The sequence below is a fragment of the Narcine bancroftii genome, chromosome 4 (genome assembly GCF_036971445.1).
Source record: "Narcine bancroftii isolate sNarBan1 chromosome 4, sNarBan1.hap1, whole genome shotgun sequence".
NCBI classification, from domain to species: Eukaryota; Metazoa; Chordata; class Chondrichthyes; order Torpediniformes; family Narcinidae; genus Narcine; species Narcine bancroftii.
In genome coordinates this window covers 57,593,765-57,615,899 of record NC_091472.1, presented here as the reverse complement: position 1 = coordinate 57,615,899, position 22,135 = coordinate 57,593,765, and the positions used below count along the sequence as shown (strand labels likewise).

The window sequence follows — 22,135 nt, the reverse complement described above, 5'->3', positions numbered from 1 at the left end:
AGTCTCCATCCAAAATGTTGATTTGTGCATTTTGTCTCCACAGACGTTGCTTGACTCGTGAGATCTTCCAGCATTGTTTCTTGGTCAATCCCCTTTGTTTTCAATCCTCCAAGGTCTTTCAGAATTATTTTGTTTAATTTATTTTTCATTGTGTCTGAATAAACATAAAAGTCTATTGTCCAGGTAGTTAACTCGTGCCTCATGTTTCTAGTATTCAGGCTAATTTCTACATATAGGCTGCCTCGTTTATAACAATCTCAGTCTAAATGCTCCAAATTTGCAGCAAAACAGATTTTGTCCCATTTGATCAACAGATCTGCTCATAGAAATGTTAATTTTAATAATAGGAACATTATGTTAAATAGAATCAGAAAATTCTGCAAATATTCTGCAGGCCAGCCTGCATCTGTGGATAAAGAAACAGTAAGTTAGGTTGAAGACTCCTCTTCAGAATTGGGAAGGAGAGAAATGAAGCTCTTTAAACAGATTGAAGGTGGGAGAGGGGAATGTCTTTGGTTGGGCTGGGGGATAAACTGTTAATGAGGCTTTTTAGCCAATGAATGAATGGGAGCAGTTAGAGAGTGAGAATGTACTTAAAAGTGTGGTGAATTACAGTGCTGCAGATTCAGCAGGTCAGGCTGGGAATGCCCTCCACTCCCATAGAGGGGGGAAAGAAACTAGCTGACCTAATATCACAGATGAATAACTTATGCAGATGAAGAAATCAAGTTATCTCAAGTTGTGTCATGAGAAACAGAGAGATGAGCAAACACTGATGACACTACAAAGAGTCACATGTTTCTGGGATCTCATCTGACTGTTTTAACAAACACTTCTTTTTTTAATGTTTACTAACATTGAAAATACAGAGTACATACGGATATGTTCAAAGTCAAAAAGATACATTACACTTAAATCATATAATTTCATCCAAGGTACCCCACATTTTAATCAAACAGATTATATTGTATTGATATTTTATTATAAAAAAGGAAAATCTAAACCCACTACCAAGAAAGAAGCTGATTGGCCAAAAAAATGAAGACAGAATTCTTATCAGAATCTTATCCTCATTAGTCAACAGTTCTACCTTCATAACAAATCAAAGATCACAAATGTAATTCAAAATGAGTCCCCACAGTGTTTGAAAATTTGAATTCAAAACGAAAATTGAACATCTAATCTTCTCTAAGTTTAAACATGATACGACATCACATAGCCATTCTGCATATTAGTCGGGGTAAGATCCCTCCATCTGAGCAACACTGCCTGTCTAGCCATAAGAGAAATAAAAGCTAATAAATGCAGTTCAGATGTTGTTAACGTTATATCGCTCTCTCCACCTCACTGACAAAAGGCAAAGGAGGAAAAACCCAACACCCAACCCCAACCCACCCATTTTCCCCTGCAACCGCTGCAACCGTGTCTCCCTGTCCCGCATCGGACTTGTCAGCCACAAACGAGCCTGCAGCTGACGTGGACATTTACCCCCTCCCTAAATCTTCGTCCGCGAAGCCAAGCCAAAGAAGACTCTCTCCAACAATATCAAATAAAGCAGTTAATGGATTAGGTTTAATCTTAACTTAAAAAATGAAGAGAAAAATTGAAATACTTCTTTCCAATATTTCTCAAAACTCTGACATGCAGAACAATGTTGCATTTATCAAATGAGGAGCTACATCCACATAAAAACAAGATAGTTTGACTTTAAAGTTTTCACTCTATCCTGCATTTTATCTCTGTATTCTTTATGCACTGTAAACTACACCCTGTGCTTTTGTTTTATTATTTCAGTATCTCCTGTATTTAAAGCCCCTTTCAGGCAAAGAAAATGCCTGACTGTAAAGGCAGAGGTTCTCCGGCCTTACACCTTTCTGAATGCGCCGTGGCCGGCTCCGAGGCGCCAAATCCAACCCTTCTTGGGGAAGGATTATTGGCAGAGCACTGCCCTCCGCTGCCTGGCTTGAACGTACAGCCACTGCAAAAGGCTGGTTAGGGGGCAGGCTGATGACGTCATCAGCCTGCGACCCATCTCTCCACTCACCCCTCTCCCCTCAAGGCCGGGGCAGCCGGTGGGAGTCGTCGGGGCAGTGGGAGCCGTCAGGCAGCAGGATCCATCAGGGTAGGGGCGACTGGCGGGGGGGCCGCTGAAATCCGTCAGGTCAGGAACAGCTGGCGGATGCCATTGAGGCAGCTGGTGAAGGCTGTGGCAGCCTCACCAGGCCACTTTGACCTTCGGGACTGCTCTCTGCGGCTCAAAACGTGGCAGAGCAATGGCTGTCTTCCCTACCCATAATTCCCCCATGCAGCTGGATCTGTTCTGGGAAACACAGAGGGGTTCCAGCTGCAAGGGGGATTATGGATAGGGAAGACGGCCATTGCGCTGCCATGTATTTATGATGGGCGGTGTCACGGTGCCAGTTGCCCCACCTCCATCGGAACCGGAAGGGCTGCTCTATGAAAGGTAAGTTTTAAGTTTTCTCTCTGTGCCCATAGCTGGCCTCCAAGCAGAGGTCTGGGATGAAATGGCCTCAAGTATGCAATGAGTTGCATGGAACTTGTAAAACAAAGCTTTTCACTGTATTACATTACATGTGACAATGAACAATTCAATTTGATTCAAGTCATGCGCGGTTCTCAAAATGCTTGGTGATTTGGTGAGAAGATGGCTCATTGCAAGTTAAAAATCTGTCTTAGCATTGTGAAAGGAATACAGTTACAGTGCAAAATAATCTCTCAATGTTCCTTCATCTCTTTTTTCACTCACACCAAAATTGAATTTTATCCTCTTGATTATGTCAAAGATGCATACCTGGAATGATTTTTTTTAAGTGCATAAGATAGTAAATGGTTTGAGGGGAAAAAAAAGATATCTGAAACACTTTTTAAAATTAAGTAGTAGGTAACAGGTACATTCATTCAAAAGACTAACCACAGCAGGGATGATTTCATCTAACATGAACCACATTTGCCCTAGATATTAGATGAGAAAGCCCAGTAACCAGAAAACAAATAATTAGCTGCAGAATTTGGGTGGGGGAGGGTTGAGCAGGACAGGAAGGAGAATTGTTGAACCGTCTTCCTTATCTATAATTATGATGTGAACGTGCAAGTTACCAAAATCAAGACCTTGGAAGATCCACTTTGATGTTTTGATGTGAAATGCTTCATGGCTCAGTATCCCTTAGAAAATGTAATTCACAGCCATATGGTATGTTAATAAAAGAAATATGTGATTTTCCTTCCCCTCGGTGGTAATTATATATTAAAAGATTTTTGAAAGTATATCAATCCCAAATAGAAAACTGTAAAAAAATCTTGAGCCATTTATTAGGAAAGTACTTAAAATGTGGCACATAAAGACAGTGTTACGTACCAGACAGCAGCAATAGAAATGAACCCAGTGTTATATTTAAAATAATATTTTTATTATCAATTACCAATAATATAACACTTTATCTGATTTATCTAACTTTATCTAAACTTATCTACTTAACCCCCAACTATGCGTAAATATATATATATATGTGTGTGTGTGTGTGTGTGTGTGTGTGTGTGTGTGTGTGTGTGTGTGTACTACCCAAGCCACTACACTCAGGCACAATTCTTGAAAGGAAGTTCAGAGTTCAATTTCAGAAAATCCAATGTTGACATGCAGGCTTGAAATTAATGCAAAGAAGTTTACAAAGTAGGTGGGAGAGACGGGGGTGACAGACTGTTTATAAACTCACCAAATCCTTGTTGATGTGCTTACTGAGAAATGTCCTTTTCTTTTAGCCATGGTGGAGTTCAACAATTCCCTTCAGAACTGATTTTTCCTTTTCCTTAATGGGATTCAACAAATCCCCTTTTAAAGTGACCTTTCCTTTTTTGGTCATTCCCCTATAACACAGAGAAAGCAGACAAATTGTCTATTACCACACATGAGGCCACTTTAGTATTGTATTACTTCCAAGAGCTCTGCTCCCCAGCACCACTTCCTTAAAATCGACATACTCATTCCCCTATAACAGGGGTGTCAAACTCAAATTCACAGAGGGCCAAAATTAAAAACTTTGGACTAAGTCGAGGGCCGAACTAAATATTTATTGAAAATTTTCAACAACATCTGCATGTTTTCTCTTCTTTCAACATATGTAATGTTAAACTTTTTCTTATTAAAATAAATGTTTAATAATAGTTTTGGATAAACTCTTTCCAGAAGCATTAACAAATGAGAAATAAAATATTCAATAAATAATATTTCTCTATAGAGGATTTGTCAAATGTTGCTAGTGTGCTGTTGAATAGTAAAATCTGAGGGCTATTGAGAATGTGGGAGAATAACATGATTCCTGAAACAATCAAATGGGTGACTGATTGTGGGCAAGAACTCTAGCAGGGTTATTTGCCATGCCTTTTTTCCATTGGTAAAGATCTCCTTTGATTTACACACTTTTCAAGTTTTATGTCTAGTAAGCTTGTATCCAGGTGCAGGACTATTTTTAACCAGGAATATATTTATCACTGTGACATGAAACTATTGGAAGATCGTTTTATCCTGAGATTAAAGTTCATAATACTTACTCAGGCCTGTGTGCGGGAGGGCGGGGTTTGCGGGCGATCGGGTTGGACAACGACAGTGCGGGGGCATCGGCTCTCGCTGCAGGGCGGCATCTCGGCGGATCAGCGGCCCCGTCACCGTGAGTCGCAGGTCGGCCTGCGGCAGGGAGGGGGAGTGGGCAACGGTCCTGGCGAGGTCAGGCCCGAGGCCTCCGGTTCCGGGCGCTGGGAAGCGGCCTTGGCTTCCCCTGACACCGACCAGGCCCCAAAACCAGAGTCCATGGTGAGACCCTGCAACGTAAACAGAGGAGGTGGGGGCGATTAGCAGGCTGACGCCAATGCATTCTGGGATTTGTTTTTATTACTGTGCATGCGCTATACTGGCGCGGCGGCCAGCGGGCCACCTCTAATACATTTTTTAAATGATCTTGCGGGCCAAATATAATTATGGCCCGTGGGCCAGAGTTTGACATGTGTGCCCTATAACATGAAATCTGACAAATTGTCTATTATCGCACGAGGCCACTTCAGCACAGCGTCACTTCAAAAGATGCTTCTTCAAGAGTTGCTTTCTTAAAATGGCCCCTGAGCAAATCAGTGCACTGTGTCTTCAACGCGCTGGTCACATGGTCTCAGCACATGTGTTCTAGGGACACTGCCTTGCTTTCCTTCAAAATATCCAATTTGTGTGCACACTGTCCTCAGCCTGCCAGCTCACAGTCACTCTCCAATATCTTGCAGGGCTGGCAGTCTGATTTGTTTTCTTAAAATGTCAGTCCTACTCAAATAAAAATGAACTGAAAATGGGAGCATGTAATAACAGTTTTCATTCTAGGTTTATCCAATGGATCTAATTCATGGCAAGAGAGTATGTTTCCTTACGATGAGAATAGCATTTAACTGAGGATTGTATCAAATAGTCCTCATAAATATATTAATGGAGAAAACAGGGAAACTCCATGAATAGTCAAGTCAATCTGAGATGAGGAAGATAACTAACCATTGTTCCTTAGAGTTCAAAGCTTGACACTCCAAAAAGAATGTGCGGGAATACATGAATCTGTGAGCGAGTTTTTTCAGCTGCTTGAATGATACTTCCTTCCATAATATAATCAAGGTCATTGCTGACTAGTTCACAAAATTCAGAGCTAATCATATCTCCAAAAATGAAGCATCTGATACTGAACAAAACAGGGAAAGTAGCAGACAATATGCATGTCACATAAGTCATGATCATTCCTTAGATAAAAATACTGTAATTGCTTCTTTTTATCCACCTGCAAGTCTGTCATTATCAGTATATGGGAGATCACCACTAAACAAGAAGTTGGATTGGACAGCCAGGTGAACAAGTGACTACAAAAACAAATGTAGTGGTTAACTCAATGCCTTTACAGTGCCAGCGACTGGGACCAGACCAGGGTTCGAATCCTGCGCCATCTGTAAGGAATTTGTACATTCTCCCCATATCTGCATCGGTTTTCTCCGGGGGCTCCCGCCCTTCAAAAACTTACCCGGGTGTAGGTTAATAGGGTGTAAATAGAGCGGCACAGATTCGTAGGGCTGAATTGGCCTGTTACAGTGCTGTATGTCTAAATATTTTTTTAAACTAAAATAGAGAACAGGTACTCCTAACTGCACAATGTATTTTCTCCATATGCAAAGTGCAAGCTAATAATGTGATGGAATTCTTATACGTCACCTGAAATGCGGCCACAAAACCACGCACTGATTTGGAGATTAGACCTTCATCTTAATCATGGAATCCCATCTCTAAGAGATTTTTGGGAAAAACATAAACATAAAAAATTCAAAATTCAAAGGAATGGTAAGAATTTCAATTCTTAATTTAGAATTACAGTGCACATGTATATGGTGATTATATACTTATAAAACTCATTCTCATTATGAATTTAAATTTTAAATTTAAATTTATACATACAGCACAGTTACAGACCCTTCGGACACCACCCAAATACCCCAATTAACCGACAACCCCATAGTTTTGAAGGGTGAGAGTGGCCAGAGGAAACACACACAGACACGGGGAGAACGGACAAACTCCTTACAGACAGAGCCAGATACAATTGCGCTAACCACTATACTAATCACGCCGTCAATGACCATGAACTGTGAACATGGTATGCAGCCTGTAGACCACAGCTCAGATATTCTGGGTGTCACGAGCCAGGTTGGAAACATAATGAAAGAGTGAAATATAACTGAAAATTATATAGAATTTAGTCAATGTGAGCTTTCTTTGTAGCCTTCACCTGAAAGGGAATAATATATTTCTGTCCATCTGTGAACACAATTATCAAGAGACTTCTTTGCCCAAGTTGGATATCCATCCTTGTTCTTGTTACATGAATGGTGTCAGACATAGTTTGGCATTTAACAGTACAGATTATTTTTTTTCCAATTTGCTATTTCTCATCTACTGTTTCTTTAAAATGTTTGTTTTATGTAGAATCAGAAGAGCAGTACACTAGCGGGTATTTGAGTAACAAACCTGCATTCATCTGGAATTCACTTGAGCTTGTGAGTTAGTTAATAGGAAAAGGGAAAATTAAGAAAGAATCAGGCCTTTTCTGCAGTGACTTTCATCCAAGGAAACAGACTGAAGGTCATTATTTATGGTGATCGGGGAAATATGTACTTAGGGAGATGTGGAGAGATAAAATTTTGAAAGAATCATGGGATGTTAGAGTATAACATTGCTTCTTTCTTTACTGTAACTTAGCCAACCTGACAAAGCTAGCAGACAAATAGTTATATGCTACAATTTATTAGCTAGTATTAAATATGCTCTCAATTATGAAACTGAGCTCATGGGCAGTGCTCAGTTTTTCATTCAGCCTCTACCAGAAATTATTGGTTTAATTTTGCTGGTGAACATAATGTTTCTAAGGACTTAGCTGGGATCCAGGCGCAGGAACCTCACTGTAAGGCTGTGCTGCACTGTTTGAACCTCTTCTCACTGCGTATGTTTTTCACCAATCAAATAAGGTTAAAACTAAATCAAGATGCAAGATAATGTTTTCAAGATGGCAATTATTGTTGGCAAATGACTATAACTTTCTACAGTTTGTAACAAATCCTACAACTCTTTACAACCTGACTTCCCGAGAGCTTTTGAACCGAAAAACAACTGAAAATTCAACATATCATTAGAATGTCTCGATTATAATAATAAATCAGATAAATAGTGGACTAATTCAGTTAAATCTAATTATTTTCTCAATTAGAAAGTTTTGAAATTTTGCATTGCATTATTCTTTTTCAAAAGCTTTACATATTTTTTTCCCTTTATAATAAATTTACTGGGGTATATTTCAATGCACTTTCCTGGTTTTTACTGGAGATGGTAGATTAGTGCCCTGTTCCCACAATGCTGCCATTTTATCTGATGTTCGCCAATGTGTGTTCTGGTGCCTAACTGAAGCAGGCACAAGACTTGTTCATCTGTCTGATGAAGTACATTTGATACAAAGACTATTTGAAATTATTAGTGAAACCTGTCAGCATGTAAGAGAGTTGTGGACATTTATTTCTAAAATTATTTTCTAAGAGCAAATGAATCAGAATGGTTCCATAGAATATTATCATCTACTCAGTTCCATAATATCCCATTTGAAGCCATAAACTTTCCTGGCAGATCTGTTGCTGGAGTGCCTGATATGTGCTGGCTCAGATCCAATGAGCTGCATCAGGATGCCTATTTGATGTATACCTACCTCCCACTGACAGTGTAGTATTGCAGGGCAATGCACTTTGACAGTAATTGAAACCTACTTTCACTGACACTGCAAAGTAGTTGTAAAAGTGGTCAAGGTCATAATGGAACAGCATGCAAATTGGAAAAAATATAAAAATAACTTTGACTGTTGGGGAAATAACTACAGGAAAATAAACTAGACACAACATTGATCAATCTTACTATAGAGTCCAATACCTAAAATTAGTACTGACATTGGGCATTTGGTAGTAAACCGTACTTTTACTTCTGGAGTCGGTGTTTGATTCCAAACCAGCCTAATGAAATTAATATCTCCTGAGCTTGACTCTGTAAAACCTTTAAGTAGAATAAGTTTGGACAGTCTTAAGAGAGTATCTGATTGGCAGGAGTCCACAGGAGAAATCTATATTAAATGGGCAGAATTACTCAGAAATCTCACAAATGAATGGAAGCTCCATGATCAATGAAGGATTCAATGAGGTTAAGACAGTGAGACAAGATCTTATTCCTTTCTCTGATTTATGCTCACAGATTTCTTGCAGGTGTTAGTTAGATTATTACCTGAATTGGAAGAGATTTTCTATTGCCAGAATTGGTACCCTATACCCTGCTCCCACCTGCTCCTCTAAAGAGATAATGGAAAAAAACTGACATTTATAGGATAATGCAGAAGTGAATCCCAATGTTAACATGCAAAGAAGGAAATATCACCGAAACAAAGATGATGAGATAAAACTGGTTGGTGTTAAGCCAAATTGTCCACCAAGAATTTTTTTATTTTTTTTTACTTGTAGGTATTTCACATTAGTCCAGAAAACATCATATCAGTCGAAGACTTCTCCAAATTTCTGAATAATTTTAACAGGTCCAGTAATTTAGGAGACAATAAATAAAAATATAATGAGAGTCTTAGGGAAGGAGGAAACATCATATTTCACAGTGAATGAATCCATTCTATCACACTTGTCCAGGAAGAGATTTTTCTCATTATTTAATACTGTAAATATATTTTGATGTTTCAAGCTGTTGAAATAGTTTGTGTACAGTCTGTTTCTACAGTGAAACTTGCTGAATAATTGCAAGCTTTGCAGTCTCATATTGGCAGCTTCAATTTGCAACAAAGTATGATTCCATGAGATAGGATTGGAGGCCTTCAGCTTAACATCAGCTTCAGTATAATTGCAAACAGTTCAAACAAAATGGTAAATATGTAAACATGAAGATTCCATTTTCATTAGTCTAAGACAATGGTTTTCAAACTGCCCCCCTAACTCACATTCCACCTGAAACAATCCCTATGCTATAAGTGCTCTGTGATTAGTAAGGGATTGCTTCAAGTGGTATGTGAGTGGGAAGGGAAGGTTGAGAATCACAGCTCTAGACCCAATTGTTACTGAAATATTTTGCTTGAGAAAAATTGCCATTGTCCCATTTCCTTTAGAGTTATGAAACTGTGCACATAACAAGTCATTAGGTACGATTAAAACAGTGGTTTTCCAACAATTTCTTTCCATTCACATACCACCTTACTAATCACAGAGTACTTATGGCATAGAGATTGCTTAAAGTGGAATGCGAGTGTGTGGGAGGGGGATGTTTGAAAACTACTGGTCTAATACATTATAAAAACCAGTAACCAGTAATCCAACAGCATAAGGATCAATTTTTCTAATTTTAGGTACCACTCCCCTCCAACCCCCACTTCTATGTGATTCTTCTATTCCCGTCTCTTATTCATCAACTCCCATTCTTATTTTTCTCTCTAACTCTTCCCCAATGGTTTTTCTCTCAAGCTGTCTCTCCACTTCTCCTGCCTTCTGTTTAATACCTCATTATTTCTTAACCCTTCCCCAGCTTCTCCCATCCTTCTTTTTTTTCTCCTTTGATATACTTGATATCACCCTTTTCTACTTTAGTCTGAATAAAGGGTCCCGACCTGAAATGTTGACTGACCAATTCTACCAATGGATAGTGTTTGGCCCATTGAATCTCTCCAGCTTCTTAGCATTTGCTCTAGATTTCAGCAAGTTTTTTGTTGTTTCTTTAATCATAACTTCCATCCATTTACCGCTCTACTCAATAAAAAGTTGCCATTTCAAATTTGTAGCTGCAGTACATTTGAGCGTAACATGTTAATTCAAATTAGGCATTTAATGCAGAATACCTTTTTAATAATATACCCTTTTAAAATTGCTGTGTCAAATTTTCTGCAAAATAAATTGTTGTTTTTTTCTCTTGCTTGTGCATTTGGCATGTTTCTGGGGTCACACACAATTCAATTGTCCCCATTGTTAAAGGAAAGTGCACCAATATATCATTTCATATCGCAGTAGAACAGTCGGGAATAATCATATATCTTGTATGGGTCATAGCAGCAATATTAGTCCTCAAAGTTGATGACTATTTCATGTGGAGTACCACAGGAAAGTATATTATGACATATGTAGGAGTTGGTATTATTGTTGATTACTTTTTATTTGACATACTTCCAGCTTTGACTGTTATTTGCGATGGCAGTTGTGATTGCAGTTTATTATAAGAATTAACATGAACTGCTATTAAAATGTAGAAGAAGGAAGATGAAATGCTTCCCTTGAGTTTGAAGCCAAATTCTGTCTTAAGAGACAGATAAAATTAGTTATGGTTTTCCATTTTATTAAAACCATTACATATTTTCTCCTTAATATTTGATTTAGATGCATTTGTTTGGGTATGATGTGCCATAATGTAGCTTTCAAGTAGTCTTTCAGGAACATATACACCTGTGTGTACAGCACAGAGCCATATATGTGCAGAGAGAACTCCAAATCATGCTTCCCTGGCCTTTGTGGAACTCTTCCATACGGACAGACGTCACGAATTCGACAATCTTTCTGTGCTATGTTTAGTGCACATGGTTAGAAGGAGAATAAATAACCAACATTTCTACTCCTGACACTTAAAATTCAGCTCTGCAATAAAGCCATAGATAAAACTGACTCTGACAAGCATTTTACTTATTTCAATAAAATTTAATTTCAGTGGCCAAGTAAAAAGAGTGCTGGTGATATCCCATTGATGGAGATGAATTTCTAAAGGATGGCAAACAATGAGGCAGGATTGGACTGAAATGTGATGATCCAAGGTATTGTCTGACTTATTTAACAGAACATTCAATTTGTAGATGTAAAATAGGTGAGATCAGAAATCCAAATTTCTGTTAATCTAGGCTAAAACTAATTGAAAAAGAACCCACTTGGTGATGTAGTTCCAAAAACAGAAGGAGTATACAAGGAGAAATTTTGGACAAAAAAGACCACAATTCTGCTGATAAATATCCATGGTTATTTTTAACCTGAAATAGAGAAATTCAGCACAGATTGCTTTTGATTATTTGAGGCTCTGACCTCTGAACATTCAGTCAGCCTTGATGGGGGAGGGGGAGAGATGATCACATGTATCAGAAGGCAAAAGGCACTCTAGCTCCTTTTGCAGCAGTAACATAAAATAAAACAATGTTTGCTGGGTCATATTTTAAGCAAATTCTACTGATTCTTTTAAATAGCGTTTCTTGATCCCAGGTTCAAATGAGAATCTGTAATATGAATTCCATCTGTTTCTGCCTGAAATTGCACTTTAGATTCCACAATGACTCTGACACAAATTTCATTCTGAAGTTCTCTGATTTAGGCAGGTGTGTTGCTTACCAATTTATAGGTCATGTCGTCCTTGTGGTAACTGAGATTGTTGTTGAAGTTTAATCTTTCAGGCAAGAAATGGATGCATGTTTTTTTTAAATTGTGAAAATCAAGTAGCTATAAAAGAGTCGAACTAATGTCAATGACATTTTCGATTTGGTTCTTCTGTGTTTTGTCATTCACTGCTTTATATAGCTAAATGATAGTACAGAACATCATTTATTATTTGTCCATGGAATAGTTACAGTTTACAGAGAAAATAAATTGCACCTGTGATATCAACTATTCCTTGGATGAATTTATGCAGACTTGAGGTCAGAACTACAATCATAATTACTACTTGTGATGTGTCTTTGCCTGTTTTCAGATAACTGACACAGACATTGCATGGTTAAGATTGACAATTATAATCAGACTTTACCATTTAGTCCCTTCTCTTTTCAAATTCGTTTGTGGTGCTCCATCTTCATTTATTGAATTTGGTTTAGTATTGGTTCTCGATATTGTTCAATTCTGTGTAATTACGTTTTGCGATGATTGAGAAAGAAGCACGGTTGTATATCTTCTTTAACATCATGTGTCAGGGAGAATTTAAGGGCCTAGCAGGTTGTCCCGACAAAATTCATGCCCCTGGAAGTCAGAAAACAAGTGAAAGGAGGAATGCTGTGAAATGGGCAATGTTGGGTATCCTACTGGACATGAATAAACAGGAAGAACAAGCCTGGTGCGAAATGCACAGACAATCCAGTACCACATGTTTTATACCATGCATTAAAACTTTAAATTATCAAGAAATTTCCAACATTTGCTATTGACGTGAAAGACCCAAAATTTGCATTGCACCAGTTGAGACTACCCTTACACGAGAGAAATTCTGTCAGCACCTTCTGCCGTGCACACAGGCCCAGTTAAAGGCAAACATATTGATAATTTTGCAGTGTTTCACAGCAGAAATATGCCTATTGAATGTTGAAAGGGCTGGATAGAGAGAACATGACGATGTTTAAAGTATGAGAGAGTCAAGGTCCAAAACAAAAGAACATCTCTTTAGAACAGAGATGTGAAGAAAGTTTCAGCCAAGGGGTGATGAATCTGTAGAATTTGTTGCCACAGATGGCTGTTAGGCCAAGTTATTGGGTATATTTAAAGCAAAGGCTATCAAAGATTACAGAGGAAAGGAAAAATACAACAGCCATGATTCCAATTGAGGAGAAGACTTGATGGGCCAAATGGCCTAATTCTAATCCTACATCTTATGACTTTATTAAATCAATGAATTAACAAGAAGTTCAGTATTCTTTTCAAAAATAAATATGAAAATATTGTTCAATTGCATGAGGTGTAAATGTGTTTCAAATAACTTGCTAAATTGTAATCAACCCCTCTGACCCCAAGACATAAATAATTTCACGTGTGTATATGGGTTGTCATTCCTCCTTATATTTTTTCAAACATTTTTACTTTTAAAAATATTTATTTGAAGTTTGCTTATATAATATTTCACTTTCTACCATATTATGTACATTTCACAATTTACATTTTCTGGTCTGTAAAATGTATAGTTGTTAAAAAATTGTGTTTTTTTTAAGTCTTGTTTTGCTGTCAGTAAGATCATCTGCTGGTAAAAACACACAGTAAACTGTTGAATCAGCTTGATGACATCACTGTTTCCAAACACCCAGGAGATGATGCCTGACACCAAACAATACCATTTTACTTTACAGAGATCCACAGAGCATCAGCTGACTGCAAATCAGTGGTAATAAGATGATCCTTAATTGTTGGGTTATCATTGTATATTAAGAACTGTTTTCCCTCCCAAAATATGCTTTAAAATAATTTCTTGCTGTCCCATTAATGTTTTAACTTTCATTTTGCTCTTTCCCCTCCTCTCACCCATTTCTTGTTTGCATTGGAATTCAACAAAGCTTATGGATATCAAATTGGAAGTTTGATATACAGGTTTCCAGATTGTTATTCCTTACAGAGAGTTTATGGATCAAATATTAATAATAATAAAACTTTTCAAGGGTCCCAATGCACGGACTGACATATTGTTCAGCTTCACATAATTGTGAAATGCTTATTATGAGGAAAGTATTGAAATATTTCAAGATAAAGAAGTGTAATTGCAGAATACCATTGCTGTTATAGTCTTGAATCATTAATAAAATCGATAACCTGCCCTTTCTAATGTAATGAAATGTTATAATCAAAAATTGAACAATTCAATAGCAGCAGCCCCATGCCTTTAATTTAGTTGCAGCCCATTAAATCCAAGCAAAAGGCCAAGTTCATTATTGTGTGCTTAATGACAAGTTGAGTCGGCAGGTGAGGTAAACCAAACAAAAGACTTTACTGAACACAGCCAAACATGATAAACAGGGAAGGGAGAGAGAGCCCGCAGCATGGGGTCTGCTCCCTGCTAGTACTCGATTCAACTTATGCGCCCTCGTGGTACTCGTGTCTGCGCAGTGTGATTGCAGCGGGTGCAGAGCAGCCGATGACAGTGGCTGTCTCCACCCCCTTTCTTGAGCTACCCCTGCATGAAACAGTGAACATATAGAATTTACACTAGTATAACAATACATAGATCAAACCCAATTCAGTTCCGGTATTTTGGGTTGGTTTTACAGACACGCCCAGCGCACATTTTGTAATAGCCCTCTGCTGATGTGGAGGTTTGGGGGACCTTCTCCTGATTGTTTCTACTGTCCATAGTCTCAAGGGCATCATCCATCACTTCTCCTGTGGTTACCGGGGGGCTCTTGTCGATCCTGGGTTCACGTTTCAACTTCATATATACTAATTTGTCTGGGTCGGTTTGAGATGGGGTGACTTTCTTACTGGAAGGATGTGTCATCTGTTCCTCCTGTATAGTCTCCCCCTTTATTTTGTATATTCTCCCCCTTGAACAAACCAGGTATGACCTGGGTTCCTGGCAGCTCATTTCCACTATACCCAGGCGGTCATAACCTTGTGGAGTCTGCATCCTTACGACTTGCCCTTTGGTCAATGGGACAAGCGGCCAGCTGGTTTTGAGGTCACTTCTTTTGCTTCAACCTTCTGTTTAGCATCTGGGCCTTGACATCCTGTGGGTCCTTTGGTTGGAGCTCCAGAAGTTTTCATTGCCACTGATAGGGTTGTCCTGGTCTGCTTCGACATTAACCGTTGCACTGCTGAACCCAGGATGGTGTTGCAATGGACCTTTCTTAAGTTGAGTAGGCTGAGGAAGATGTCAGTTTTCTTCTCCATTGGCACTTCTCACCGTTCTTTCAGCCAGCTCATTTGATTGTAGGTACTCTGGACTGCTGGTAATGTGGGTGAAGTCCCAAGCTGTCGCAAAGTCGTGGAACCTCTAGCTGGTGAATTATCTTCCATTGTCTGAGAGAAGAGTATGGGGTGCCCCATGTACTGAAAAGTTGCGCTTTAGTTTGGTGATGACAGTTGCAGAGATTACGTCCAGGAGCAGGTCTATCTCGAACCAGTGTGAGTACGAGTCTATTAATACTAGGTACTGTTGGCTCCGCCATTCAAAGATGTCAATAGCCATGGTCAACCACGTTAAGTCAGGTACTGGGTGCAGCTGCAGTGACTCTTTTTGCTGGTGTGGTTTGGTACTCTTGCACACTGAGCAGAACTGTACCTCTTCATCTATGTTCTCTGTCATACCTGCTCAGAAGACGATGTCCCTTGCTCTGCATTTCATCGCTTCTGCGCCAGGGTACCCTCTGTGCAGGATCTCCATGTATGATGACTGCTCTTAGGCCCTTAATGATTATCCCTTTATCAATAAGCAGTTTGTCGTGGTACAGAAAGAAAGGCTGCACTGCTGATGGCAGGTTGTGCTGCTTGGCCGACCAGCCACCCTTAATGAAGGTACTCAGGGTATTAAGAGTTGTGTCTTCTGCATGTGCTTTCTTAGTTCATCCAGCTGGGCCGAGGATACATGGGTTACCATCATCACATTGAAAGTGTCCTCTTCCTCAACTTGCTTGATCGTGCATTTTTTGGGAGCCCTTGATAAAGCATCAGCTAAATGTATTTCCTTCCTGCATTTGTGTACTAGGATGATGTGGTATTTCTGAAGCCTGAGCATCATATGCTGCAGTCTCGCAGGGACTGCATGAATTGACTTGTTTATTGTGGTCACCAGAGGTAAGTGGTCAATTTCTATGGTGACCGGCCTGCCATAGACATATCATTGAATTTCAAGCAGGTGAAAACCACCACCAGTAGCTCTTTTACAATCTGAGCGAACCTCATTTCCGTGTCTGTAAGTGACCTAGAAGCGTATGCCACTGGTCTTCTGTCCTGCAGGCATGCTGCCCCTAGGCTGTACTGTGAGGCATCAGCGGTCTACATACATTGTAATAGGCGAGGACTGGAGGGTAGGACATGTTTCTTTAGGGCATCAAAGGCATTTTTTTGTTCATGCCAGGTCCATTCAACATCTCTATGGGTCAACTGTCTACATGGGACCGTCAGTTCACTGGAGTTGGGGATGAACTTGCCCTAGTAGTTCACCATGCCCAGGAACTGTTGCAGGGCAGCCACATCTGCTGGTACCAGCATTTTGCTGATGGCCCTCAAATTTTGGATGGGTTCACCTGCAGGGCCTTGCTGATGAACACGTGTCCCACATAGCTCTCTTAATTTAGATGGAACCTGCACTTGTTGGGGTTGGGCTGCAGATTTACCTTCTGTGCCCAGTCGAGCACCTTCTTTAGGTTGGGATTGTGCACTTTTAGTGTCCTGCCACCTACCAGTATGTCATCGACTATGAGGGCACAGGGGTACCCAGTGAACATTTGTTCCTTAGACCTTTGGAATATCCCACTGGCTGAATTGATCCCTAATGGTATCCTCAGGAACCTTACCGACCAAATGTGGTGCTGAATATTGTCAGTAGCAACGAACAGTAGTCAAGTGAGACCTGCCAGAATGAGTTCTTCGCATCCAGGACCTAGAATATCATTGCGTTGGCTATCTGAGCAGCAATTTCCTCTATGGTGCGCTTGGGGTGATGTGGTCTTTTTAGGGCCACATTGAAGTCGCACAGATTTATACAAATTCGGATTCAGGTCCATCTATTTTCTTGTCGGCCACCACAGAGGATACCCTTTCAGTTGGATCTGAGACAGGAATTATGACACTCAAGTCCTGCATTCTGTTCAGTTCGGCCTTGACTTTATCCTTCATTGCTACTGGAATGTGATGCGCCGGCCAGACTATGCATCTTACCTCTGGGTCAAGCTGCATGGAGTACATCACCGGCAGCCTCACCAGCTCATCTTTGAAAAGTTCACCATACTCAGAAAAGATGCATGGTTTTCCTTGTTCCATCTTTCTCAGCCGGTTGAATGTCCTCAGTGGCATGACATTACATTTGGCCCCAGTGTCAACTTGCATCTCGGCCATCTTGTCGTTGACTTCCATGAACACAAAGGTTTCATTGCTACCTCTGATACTGGTTTCTGCTGGGTTGCCTTCTGTCCTCATGGTGAGCCCATCCACATAATATTCATCGTCAGGGTCGCTCCCTCTCTGCTCCAGTTCCAAATGATTGCTGGTCCTCCTGGGTCTGGTCAGTTCGGTGGTCTGCTGCCTGGATCTACAACATCTGCTGAAATGGTTCCATTTGCCGCAGTTCCTGCTCTGCTGGCCGAATGCCGGGCACAACTCCCTTCTCAGCATGTGGTCTCCTCCCTTCACCCTGTCCTGGGTATGGGATGGCCTGGCTGGCTTGGCTGGCTCTTCCCTTTAACCTCCAGACACAGTCTGCTCGCCATCCCACCTGTATCGCGCCAATACTTGTGGCTCATTGTGGAGAGGCTAGCCTTTTACTATTTTCCTTGGTAGTTTCATACACCAAGCATGTTGCAATGGCCTTTGCTGTCTCGTAAGAATGCCTTTCTCATTATCGTCGTAAATCCCACAGACCATTCTGGCTTTAATTAGTTTGAGGCAAATTGTGCTGAAATTGCAGGTTTTTGCCCTGATTTTTAAATCGCTGTCATATGAGTGTATCGACTCGCCAGGCTTTTGGTCTCTCATGTTGAATTTGTGCTTTTCCATTGTCACATTTCTCTGAGGGTTGTGTAACACAACTGATTGAACTCAGATGCAAGGGAGAAGTACAAACATGCTTTTAATAGCTTATAATCAATGGCCGGTAGACACTATAGTCCTCAGATGAATCTGAGATAAGGCAGGAAAACCAGAGTTTATATTGGGGTAGGTGAGGGTGGAGCCGGGGAGGAGCCAGGCATCAGAACAATATATAGACAGTGAATTTATTCACCCCTTCCTTCAGAATATAATCTGTAGGCGAAAACAGAGATCATATATTTAAAAAAAACTAATAGTTTACAAATATTTACGTTAAGTCTGTCAGGGGTCTGATAATTCTGGTCGAACGCTGCAGTACTGGAGGACTTTGGGCTTCCTGAACTTCCTGCTTCCTGGACCCCCTGTGGTCAATGGGTCTTGAGGGCTCCGGCTCTGGTCGTGGAGTGGATTGGACCACTTCCCGAGCAGTGTCCTCGGGGCCCTGAGTGGGGTACTCAGTAGTTCCTGGCTCGCATGAGGCATCGGACCCTCAGTTCTGGTGGGTGCCAGGTCTCTGATTAAGATGGTGTCCTCGCTGCTGTCAAGGTTTGCCACGTCGTCATATGTTGGGTTGGTGTGCAGCAGGTGTACCCTCTTGATTAAGGATCTGACTTGTTCCTCCTCATGTGCTTTCTCAGCAGGACTGGCCCTGGTGCCATTAGCCAAGCTGGGAGAGTAGTCCCAGATGTGGATTTCTTCTGGAACGTAAACATAAGCTCATGAGGACTTGTGTTGTTCACTGTTCAGAGGAGCGACCTCATGGAATGGAGCGCCTTGGGTAGGACTTCTTGCCAGAGTGAGTCTGGCAGGCCTTTGGACTGGAGAGCCAATTTCATGGCCTTCCATACAGTCATGTTCTCCTTTTCAACTTGTCCACTCTCCCGAGGATTGTAGCTAGTCATCCTGGTTGAGGCAATGCCCGTTACGAGCAGGTACTGGCATAGCTCTTTGCTCATAAATGATGATCCCCAGTTACTATGGATATAACTGGGATACCCGAATAGAGTGAAAATAGAGTGCAAGGCCCTGATGATTATGTTGGGGGTCAGGTCTGGGCATGGAATAGTGAACGGAAATTGTGAGTACTCATCAATGACGTTGAGAAAGTACTGGGAGGAGACCCTTGAAATTGACACTGACATTTGAAGGGGTGGGATGCCTTTATCATGTGCGCTTTGTTGGGGTGGGAGAAATGCAGCTTGCACTCTGCGCAGACCTGGCAGGACCTGGTTGTGGTGATACACCACTAGCCTACTGCAGGGGGTAGCCTGTGTACCTGCTGAAGAGCACTGGAGGACAAGGCAACACCTAGCCGTCAATCAGCTGACCTGAATGGTCCAAGCCCCACCTGGTCGGCTGCCTTTTACCCTCTGGGATATAAGCTAGATCTGGCCCTTCGAAGACAATCTCAGAGCTTGCACAGCACTCTCACAGCCAACTCTGTGGATGTTTATGTAGAATAAAGCCTGTTGAACAGACATTATGTTTTGTTTCTGCTTTCTGCTCAATAGCGCATCACACAGGTCATCTCCCGGATATCCTCAATGGAGTAGGGCAGGTTGCGTGCCTTGACAAAATTGGCCATGTGGGTGATGCCCGGTAGGCAAAGCTCATCATGCAGTGACTGCAACTGGCTGATGTATGCAGAGACACAGCTTCCTCATGACAGGCCATCTGGAAGTTCATTGAGAATGCCTGGCCTGTATGCGTTGTCATAGTTATAGGTAGACAGTTCGATCCTCCAACTTTATTTTTCCCCTTTTTGCATTATTAAACATAAATGTCACCGATCGCTGGTTGGTAAGCCGTGTAAATTTTCTGCCAGCCAGGTAATGTCTCCAGTGCCTGATGGCCTCCACAATAGCTTGGGCCTCTTTCTCCACAAATGGGTACTGAAGCTCGTGGCCTTGTAGGGTGCAAGAGAAAAAGGCAACCGGCCTGCCCGCCTGGTTAAGGGTAGCATCCAGAGCTATGTCAGAGGCATTACTTTCCACCAGGAAGGGTGCATTCTCATCCACCACGTGCATGGTGGCCTTTGCAATGTAGCTCCAAATGTAGTCAAAAGCTGCCTGGCCTTCAGCCGATAATGGGAAGAAGGTGGATTTTAAGAGGGGAAGACCTTATCTGCATAGTGAGGGACACACTGGGCATAGTAGGAGAAGAAGCCCAGGCACCTCCTTAAGGCTTTCATGGTCTTTGGGATTGGGAGGTATATCAGGGAGCGTATTTGATCAGGGTCAGGGCCAATGACGCCATTCACCACCACATAGCCCAGAATCACCAGATATTTAGTCTGGAACACGCACTTACTGGAGTTGTTCGTGAGGTTCTGAGCCTTATCCGTGTGGAGAAACCTCCGGAGTTTGGTGTCATGGTCTTCCAGAGAGTGTCCACAAATGGTGACATTGTCAAGATAAGAGAAGGTGGCCTTCAACCCGTACTCGTCAACCATTTTGTCCATCTGTTTCTGGAAGTCTATGACCCTATTAGTAATGCCAAAAGGGACCCTCTGGAACTGATAAAGCCATCTGTCTGCCTCAAATGCTGTTTAGGAGTGCTCCTCAGAATGAATCGGTAACTGATCGGCAACTTTCAGGTCAATGGTCGAATAGATCTGATACTGCACAATTTTGTTTATCATGTCCGAAATTCAAGGGAGGGGGTACGTGTCGAGGAATGTGAAACGATTAATTGTTTGGCTGTAGTCAATCACTAACCTGGACTTTTCTTCCTCTTTCCTGACTACCACCTGGGCTCTCCATGGGCTATTGCTAAGTTCAATTATATTTATTTTGAGCAGCAGCGGTGTCTTGGTTCTAATAAATTCCCAATCCCCCAATCCGCCTGCTCTTTGTAGCTATTGGTTTGCAATCAGGAGTCAGGTTCGGAAACAGTGGGGGTGGGAAGATCAATATTTAGGGTGGAGAAACCGCATGTGGCATCCAGCTTTTGGGACCCACCGTTCCACACTGTGATTGGAAGGAGTAGGCCAGAGTACTCCATGGTCACACTTTTAAGGTGACACAGGAAGTCCAAGCCCAGCAACACAGGAGCATACAAATCCTTCAGTACAAACAATCGGAACTTACAAAATTCCCCTCCTTTTACAGTTAGAGGCACTATACACTACACCTGGATCATCGCAGAGTGCAAGTGTGAAACTAGGAAGATATGATAGTCCATCAGATACACTTTTAAGTTGTACCACAGAGCTGTCACAGAGTTTATAAAGCTCTCAGTGGAGCCAGTATCTACTAAGCAATCCGTCCAATGTCTGTTTACCCTCACCTCTATCATCAAGTCATTCAATTGGTGAGGTATTGCCTGATCCAGAATGAACTATCCCAGTGCTCTGGAAACCCCAGCGCTTCCCATGCCAATGTCAACTTTTCCTCTTGTCCCGTGGGCAGACAAGATGGTGTCGACCACAAGGGGAAGCAAGATGTCCACCCTTCATCTTGATCTGAAGGACGACTAGGTGGCAGCGACCTTGAGGTACAGCAGATGGTCACCATTGCTTCCCATGATGCTTTACGTCTGTACCACGAGGCACAGCAAGACACTGGCGGTGAGCAGTACTGAGAGTCTGAAGCTGGCACTTCAGGACTCTGGCATGGGGTGAATGACGATTCGGGGGTTGCACACGTGGTCGCCCTCTTCGGGTTCCCTTTAGCCAGCAAACCTTCACCCAGTGCCCTCGCTTACTGCATCCTGGGCATATGGAGTCCTTCACGGGAGTGCTGTGCCTGTCCACAGAAGTAGCATCCCTGGTCATGCATGGCCACAGCTGGGGCTGCGGGGGTTACCAGTGCTCCAATGACCTGATCCTTTGAAAAGGCGCTGCTTTCACCAACAAGGTCATCAGCTCCCAGTTGGGCCTGTTCGAGTGCTCCAGGCCGCTGGCCAAGTCTTTCTTCCCCAACTCCAGCAGTCGCTGCCTCACGCACCTCGACCTCACTCCTGCCACGAGGGTGTCCCAGATTTGTTCCTCCTCTCTTACCCGGGTCATGGCCGCTACATAGTAGCATTTTCTGGTCAGGGCCCACAGTTCAAGGACATAGTCGTC

The 22,135-nt window shown here is 41.7% G+C and overlaps 1 long non-coding RNA gene across 2 annotated transcripts in view; it reads left to right on the top strand.

Moving 5' to 3' along the window:
• The first annotated feature begins 2,034 nt into the window (after nt 1-2,034).
• LOC138760605 (uncharacterized) overlaps nt 2,035-22,135 on the top strand; it is a 32,083-nt gene continuing 11,982 nt past the window's right edge. Inside the window, exons 1-2 of one of the 2 annotated variants that reach the window (XR_011355736.1) lie at nt 2,035-2,464; nt 11,303-11,405. This is a non-coding gene — a long non-coding RNA (uncharacterized lncRNA). The remainder of the gene's footprint in view (nt 2,465-11,302; nt 11,406-22,135) is intronic. The other variant, XR_011355735.1, reaches the window with a different exon arrangement.